The sequence below is a fragment of the Parus major genome, chromosome 19 (assembly GCF_001522545.3).
Source record: "Parus major isolate Abel chromosome 19, Parus_major1.1, whole genome shotgun sequence".
NCBI lineage: Eukaryota > Metazoa > Chordata > Aves > Passeriformes > Paridae > Parus > Parus major.
Window position 1 is genome coordinate 602410 of NC_031787.1, and position 7996 is coordinate 610405.

Sequence of the window (7996 nt, forward strand, 5' to 3'; positions counted from 1 at the left end):
GTCCCCAGAGGCCGATGGATGTCCCCAGAGGCGGATCAATGTCCCCAAAGGCGGATGGGTGTCCCCAGAGGCCGATGGAAGTCCCCAAAGGCCGATGGATGTCCCCAAAGGCAGATGGGTGTCCCCAGAGGCAGATGGGTGTCCCCAGAGGCGGATGGATGTCCCCAGAGGCAGATGGGTGTCCCCAGAGGCCGATGGGTGTCCCCAAAGGCCGATGGATGTCCCCAGAGGCGGATGGATGTCCGCAGGCTGTGGCTGGGATTCGGAGCCGTTCCGCTCCCACTGTGGCCCCCGGCCAAGCAGAATCCTTGGATTTTTGCTGTGCGGATCCATCCGGCAGCCCCAGGGCTGGGAGCGTCCTCCTGGGCCCTGGGGGCGGCTCCAAGCCCCGGACCAAGGGACGGATCTCCGACTCCAATGCGCTTTTCCCGACCAGTCCCAACCAGTCCTCCCCATCCTCCCTCCCTCCCCATCCTCCCTCCATGGTGGGAATCTTCTCACTCGTTAATAACCCGCTAATTATCCCAGCAGCTTGGAGCTGGGCTGCAGCATGGAATCAGAACCAGCTTTTCCTTTTGGCACCGACCCCTGGGTGGAATTAATGAGGCGAGAGGAAGCCGGAGCTCCGGGGTCAGCCCGGGGAGGGCGGCACGCAGTGATCGGACACCCAGAGCGGGATGTTCCGGGCTGGCCTCGCGGAGGGAGGGCGCATTTTGGGGTCAAACTCTGCAAAAGGAGATAAGGAGGACGAAAAGTGTGCTCCTTGTTTCCTTTGCTTTTCCCCATTCGAGCTCAAAATCGGGACCAAGGAGGGCTCCACGCAAACCCTGCTCTTCATCCCCTCTTCCCTTGTTTGGGAAGGCTGGAGGGGTGGCGTGGCCATCCCCGCCCTGCTGGGCAGCCCAAGGAGCCCTGAGAGCCCAGGCTGCTGCAGATGGATGTTCTCATGGAGCTCTGGGGAAGGAATGGGTCTGGACCTGGAGCTGAAGGAGGGATCAGCGTCACTCACACACCGCCAGCGCCAGGTCGTGTCCCCGCCGCCTTGGCACCAGCAAGTGGCCTCCAAATCCAAATGGAATTGCTTCCCTGCTCACGGGATGTGGGCAGGAGGCTCAGGACCCCGTCTTGCAGAGCTGGGCTGGGGTGACGCAGCTCTTCCCCAGCACCTCGGGGTGACACAGCCCTTCCCCAGCACCCCGGGGTGACACAGCCCTTCCCCAACAACCCCGGGGTGACACAGCCCTTCCCCAGCACCCCGGGGTGACACAGCCCTTCCCCACCACCCCGGGGTGACACAGCCCTCCCCCACCACCCCAGGGTGACACAGCCCTTCCCCAGCACCCCAGGGTGACACAGCCCTTCCCCAGCACCTCAGGGTGACACAGCCCTCCCCCACCACCCCGCTCCACCCAGGGCTGGCACTGGGAGGGCACCGCCTTTGGGCACTGCCACAGGGTGGTGGCATCAGCAGGACAGAGGGACACGATCCTCCTCCTCCTCCCACTTCTCTGGAGCACTGCTAGAGCACAAACTTTGCTGGGCGCACCCTGAGGAGCGCTCGGGCCGCCCTCGCCCATCCTGTGGGATCCCCTCTCGCCGCCCACCGAGCCTGCTGGAGGGAGCCGAGGTTTCCAGCCCCGTGCTGCTGCCAGAGCAGCTCCCGGCGCTGCCGGCTCGGGCCCCGGGGGCTGTGGCGATGCCCCCGACGGGCGGCAGGAGGATGCTGGAGCTGCCAGGCCCGGCCGGCAGCGCGGCGCTCCGGGGGGAGCAGCGGTGCCAAATTGGGGTTCTAGCCCTTTAAATCCGATCCGGTACTGCAAAAAAAGGACGAGCGAGCAGGAGAGAGCCTTCGGAGTCTTTTAATTAAAGCTCGTAGCATATTCCGTATTCCCAAGTGGCGGCAGCCGCCCGCGCTTCCCCAGGACAGCTCGGGCTCGGCATGGACGGGGACCGCGGCTCGGCGGGCACCGGCGGCTGCAGGTACGGGCGGAGGGACGGGGCTGCGGGCACGGCTTCTCCCCGCTCCCGCTGCCGGCTGGGAGCATCCCCCTGCTTTTCCCGGGTGTTTTCCTTTGCCGGGGAGAGAGCGGAACGCGTCGCTGTGGCTGACGGGGGCCGCTGGCTGGAGGAGCCCTCCCACCGCTCACCTGGGGCCGGGGCTGCCTGTCCTGCGCTCCCTTCCCTCTCCCCCTTCCCTTTTCAGTAACCGAGCGCATGAGCCGGAGTTGTGGCTTTTCCCCCCCTCGCTGCTCAGATCCCCTCGCTGCCGTTCAGCAGGAGATAACTTGGGATGCCTGGCCCGTGAATCACGGCACAAGTTGGTCCCCGCCCGGCTCCTCTCGGTCCCCCGTGTCTCCCAGGTTAGGGGAGTTCTGCCACATCCTTCCATGCGCATTGCACTGGCAATGCAGAGCGGTTCTGGAGAGCCGAGCCGAGCCAATCCCGGGTTATCGGGATCGGCAGCGTTGTTTGCGCTCCGGAGTCTCCCCGGCGCTGTCACCCAGCCCGATAAATCACCCGATAAATCGTCCTTCGGCAGGAGCCCTGTGCCCAGAGAACATTTAGCTGTGAACTGCCCCACTCAGCCAGAGATTTTCCTCTCCTCTTTAACCGAGCTGCTCTCTGTTTATATTTCCACGCAACGTGGATTTTTCCTTAAATTATGTCTGGTCGTTCCTTCGTCCCCGTCTCAGGTGGGTGCATCCTTGGGGTGCCCTGACCTTACCGAGAGCCCATTGGGGTCTTTGCAGCCGGGTCCCAGGTGAGGATGGGTCCCTGGAGCCCCTCTCCTGCCCGGAGCCCGGAGGGAAAGAGGCTGTGCCAGCAAACATTTATCCTGGTGCCTATCGCAGGTTAATAACTCTTTTGACAAATAGCAGCTTCCTCGAGGCTTGAAATAGGATTGGAAAAGCAGCCACTAATCTCCTTGAGAAGTGCTCGATGGTGGCCACCTCTCAGGAAATCAGGAGCTGTTTATGTTCTGCGTTTTGAGGCGTTAGCACAGCAAAAAAATCCCGCTTTTCTTAATCCACCGGGAAAAACTCTGCCTTGCCTTCATCTGCCAGGGCGGGGGGGCTTGGGGAGGGAATCCTGTGAACTCAGCACTGCCCAAAGCCCTCAGGGCCGTGGGCTGGGTCGGGAAAATGGGGTTTTTTTTCTCCTCACCGATGGTGTTTGCCAAAAGCGAGGGAGAGACGGGCCGGGCAGCAGGGAGAGCAGAGCCGTGGGACGGAGAATGAACATCTGAGAGCAGCAGACCAGGAGGCTGTGGGCAGCAAAACACCGCCTGGAGCGGTGCAGGAGTGAAACTCGGGGAGGAGGAGGAGGCGCAGAGCCTGCAAGGACAGAGGGAAATGTGAATGCTGAACTCGCGGAGCGCGGGGCTGATGTTGAGTTGAGTTTTTTGGGGTTATCCCTTTCCCTGCTCTCCCCAGCAGCTCCCACCCCTGCCGGTGCTGCAGCCATCCGTGACTTCGGTGACATTAGGAAGGAGTTTGTCCCCCGTGACCGAGAGCTGGGATAAAGGCTCCATTGTTCCCAGCTCCAAGGGAACAAACTGACACGGCAAGGAAAGCTGGAAGTTAAAAAGCCCTGCTCCCGTGCTCTGCCGGGGCTGCAGGCGGGCTCTTCTCGGCTGAGGCCCGTGGAACCCGCTCCCTCCATCCTGCAGAGCTGGAGAGCACCGAGCAGGGCTTGCAAACCAAAATATACAAAGCAGCGTGTTGAAAGATGAACAAAATGTGCATCTTTTTTCAGCAAAGCAGCTCAAGCACACGGAGGGTGTGGAGTAATTATTTATAGTGCCATCAGCAGAAATAATAGAATGAAATGAAGGGCTGAAAAGTTTTGCTGACTCTCAGGGAATTGGTCCTGGCACGGACGGATCATTCCCGGGCCCAGCCCTTCACATCTCCAGCTCTCCCAGGACACGCAGCAGAGCTGGGATGCAGGGAGAGCTGGTCCCAGCGGGAGGATGGAGCTTCTGTGGCAGCTGCCACGTCCCTGCTGAGCCGGCCAGCCCGGCTGTGTGTCCTGCTGGATGCCCGAGCAGGGAAGGAGCAGCGCGCTGCCAGGGCAGGGGCTGCGGGCCCAGGTTTGACTTTTCCATTCCATTCGGGGGGCTCTGGGGTGAAGCAGGGGGTGAGGGGATGTTTGTGAGATCAGCAGGCACTGTGATCCCGTGTTTTGGGCTCTGTAATTGAGCTCACAGCGCTGGGTTTCAGTCACTCTGGAGCCCAGGGACTGGAAGGATTGGCAGGCACGGACAGGGAATTGCTCACCTGGAATCTGTCACTCGCAGTAACCATGACCTGCACCAGGAGCTCTTTTCTAAAGGGAGATAATTGAGTTTGAGCTCCTCTCTGTGGGGATTAAAAGGCCCCTTTGGCGTTTCCCTCTTTCTCTTCACCCAGGGATGGTGAGTGTGCCAAGCTTGTCCCTCCCCATCCGGGCAGATGTTGGAGGTGGGGGCTGAGGTGGGAAGGGTGAATTGAGCCCTGACTGAGCAGCAGGCCCTGAGCAAGTGAGGCAGAGTCCCCAGGAATGCTCTGTGGGTCGGGTTCTGAGCAGCCCCAGAGCCCTTTCCTTCCCCAGGCTCCTTGACAGCGCCACCAGGGACCGTCCTGGGCTGACTTCAAAGGTTCCTCCGGGCCATTTGCTCCATCTCTCCCCACCTGTCCATTTCCAGCCAGCTGGGATCTTCCTGCTCCAAACTAGAGCTGAATTTCTGAGGAAGACACAGAAAAATAATTCTATTTTTATTGTAGGCAATAACCTTTCCTACTTCCTTGACTCTGTGGAGTGGAAAGAGCCCAGGCACACGAGAGCTCTCGTTTCTGCTTTCCCTCTGCCAGGCACCTTTAAACAAAAGGAACCCAGCAGGGTGTCTGGAGCAGGAGGGGACCAGTATGGATCTGACAGAGATAAAACCTAAATTTACTACTTGGAGCTGCTAGAACCTAATAGATTCTTCTATTTGGAGCAAGGGATGTTTGTCAGGCCCGTTCTCCATCTCTGGCAGGGTACTGCAGTTGGATCAGTACAGAACTCGGGAATGGTGAAATCGCAGTTATTGAGGGAAGGGCTGGAGGGACAGACACCAGCACGGTGTGACAGGATCCAGACAGGATCCAGACAGGATCCAGACAGGATCCAGACAGGATCCAGACGTGGACCTGCAGGGATGGATCACCCTGCCACGGTCCTGACCTGTCTGGGTGGCCCCAGGGCAGCTTTGTCCAGCTCACACTGTGCTCTTGTCTCTGATGCTTTCACCCCTTTTCTGCCCCTCTTTGGGATGAGTTTCAGCCTTTTGAACAGAAGCCACTCTCGGTGCATTATTTTAACCCCCACTGGAATGGAAGGAGAGGAGAGGCTGCCCAGACAATGTTCCCTCGTGTTCCAGGGTCACCCAGAGACTGCCAGAAACCGATGTCTGCTGGAGGCTGCTCTTGAAATAGAGTTCAACCAAACTGTGCTGGGTGCCCTGGGGATCCTTGAGAGCAGATTTTCAAGAAAATCCTGTACAGATGTTGCTGAGTTTGATTGAGGTTTCACCCTTTAAATCCTCCTGTGCTCAGAGCTGACTGACTCTGGGCTGCTCCTGGCTCCAGCCAAAGCCTGGACTCCAGTTTGAGACCTGCCCAAGTGCTCTCAGGCTCTGTTTTGAGTGGGATTAATAAACCCTCAGGAGCTGCTGATGGTTCACTGGAGCTGGCGGGAGGCCCCTGCTGATTTTGGAAAGGTTTCTCCTGGAGGCTCCACTGCAGGAGCAAAGGCAGGAAGGGGCTGGCACCCCCAGAGCTGCGAATCAAACAGGAACCCGTTCAGAGTGTGCTTTTATTTCTGCTGCCTCATAAATCCACTGTGGCAAAGCAGCCTATGGAGCTGGGAAAGGATTAACTTGGGAAGAGTTCAGGTCTCCCGGGGGTTAAGCACAAGAAAGCTGCTGGTTCTTCAGAACAAGGAGCTGCTGTGGAGCTGTGGAGGAGTCACCGGCCTGGCTGCCCTGGGGATGTTTGTGCCTTGTAATGATCTGACACCTCAGCTGGCTCCAGGCCTGGGGCTGTGCAGGAGGAGACAGCAGAGTGTGACAGAACCCCGGGCTGGGCCAGGCTGGCAGGGACACAGAGCGTCACCGGTGCCACCTCCCTGCTCCAGCCCAGAGCACAGGGCACCGCATGGTGTGCAGAGGGCTCAGGAATATCCCCGCTCAGGGAGACTCCAGCCCCTCCCTGGGCAGCCTGGGCAGGGCTGGGCAGTGCCCAGGGCACGAGTTGTGCCTCCTGTGCAGGGGGAATTGCTGGGCTCGGTCCCTGCCCGTGGCTCTGGTGCCACTGCTGGGCCCCTGAGCAGAGCCCGGGCTCTGCTGGGAGCCCTCCCTGCACACAGGGACAGCCAGGGCTGAGGCCCCTCTCAGCTGGGGCTCCTCTCCAGGCTGAACAGCCCCAGCTCCCTCAGCCTTTCCTCCACAGGGAGATGCTCCAGGCCCTCCTCATCCTCACAGCCTGTGCTGGCCGTGCTCCAGGGGCTCCTGTCCCTGCTGTGCTGAGGATCCAGAGCTGGACACAGCACTCCAGAGCAGCCCCCAGGGCTGGGCACGGGGGCTCCTCTGGGCCTGGAGAAACCCCAGGCTGCCTTCCCTCCTCCCTCCCTGCCACCACGCAAGGCAAGCCCATGAAAAGTCCCTTGAAGTTATTTATTTTTGGTGGTAATTTATTTTTGGTGATGCCATGCCTGAGATTCACCCTAAAGGGTTTGAAAGAACAGATTAGCTGAGTTTCAGAGTGTGAATTATGAAGAGAACCTGCTCTGTGCAAAGCACAGGGTCACCCTTGATGATTCAATGGGCTTTTCTTGACCATTAGTTAAACACTTTATGTCCAAACTGTGATCCACATAAAACTGCTGCTCTCAGTGTCCAGCAGCTCCAGGAGGAAATATTTTCTTCTCTGGCAGGAGGAAAAAAGCCAGAGACTCAGGACATTGGGATTGGAGCTCCATCCTTGGGACTCTCTCCAGTGAGGACAAATTCCCCTCTCTCCTCACATCCTGGCCAAGGGCAAGTGCAGCCCATCCCTCCTCCAGCTTCCCAGCTCCTCCCAACCCCTGCTGAAAACTTCCTGAGCTGAAGGCTGTCTGTCACTCTCAAGGCATTATTTTCCTCCTCTTTTGAGCACTTGATGTCTTCCAGGAAAAAATCAACAACATAATTGGGCACTATTTGCAAAAACACTTCCTCTGCCTTTTGCTGTTTTTGAAACGATTTCTTGGTAATTTCCTCTGATATCTCTTGGGTCTGGTGCTGTGCAAAACAGCAAATGTTTGTTCCCTATTGCCTTTGCTCTGTGATGCTGAAGATGTGATGAAACTCTGGTTTAATGTCTCCTACATCCCTTTCAAGCGTCTCTTTGCCAGCCTGAAGGGCTCTGGATCTATTTCCGTGCAGAATTCACCCTCTGTCTCTGTCCAGGCTCCTTTCCCTCCTCTCTCCCTTCCCGAGTGCTGTGAGCAGGGATTTATTCATGCTGCAGGTGCACAGCAGAGCCAGACAGCAGCACAGCTCCAGTTTGTTCTGTTTCCCTGGCAGAAATCTCCCTCACTGGATTTTCCTGTGGCTGTTTCCAAAGCAGCCTCCACACCCCCGGTGATTCCTTCCTGGGGTCTTTTCTCCTGAGCAGGATTTGGCACTTTCAGACCTCAGGCATGGGTTTTGTAGGATTTTTGTGCAGCTGTTGCAGCAGTTCAGGGTTTGCTGATCCTGCCTGACTCTGTGGCATTAACAAAACCTGGCACTGCACTCACACACCTCCAGCCCCCAGATAATTCCCCAATAACTGAGTTGGGTTTATTTTACAGGGCTCTCTGGGGCTGCAGTGGGAAGTTGTTTCTCTTAAAAACGAGATTCACTTAATAAATTATAAAAAGAATTTAATATAAATAAAAAGACAATTAGGAGACAAAAGAAATAAAGCAAAGGGTTAAAACGGCCGGGTGC

At 57.9% G+C, this 7996-nt stretch overlaps 1 protein-coding gene across 1 annotated transcript in view; it reads left to right on the forward strand.

The window, feature by feature from the left end:
- Positions 1-1470: 1470 nt before the first annotated feature.
- The window catches only part of CALN1 (calneuron 1), an 89105-nt gene continuing 82579 nt past the window's right edge, over positions 1471-7996 (forward strand). Inside the window, exon 1 of the mRNA XM_015646853.3 lies at positions 1471-1980. The gene's annotated coding sequence lies outside the window, so the exon portion shown is untranslated. The remainder of the gene's footprint in view (positions 1981-7996) is intronic.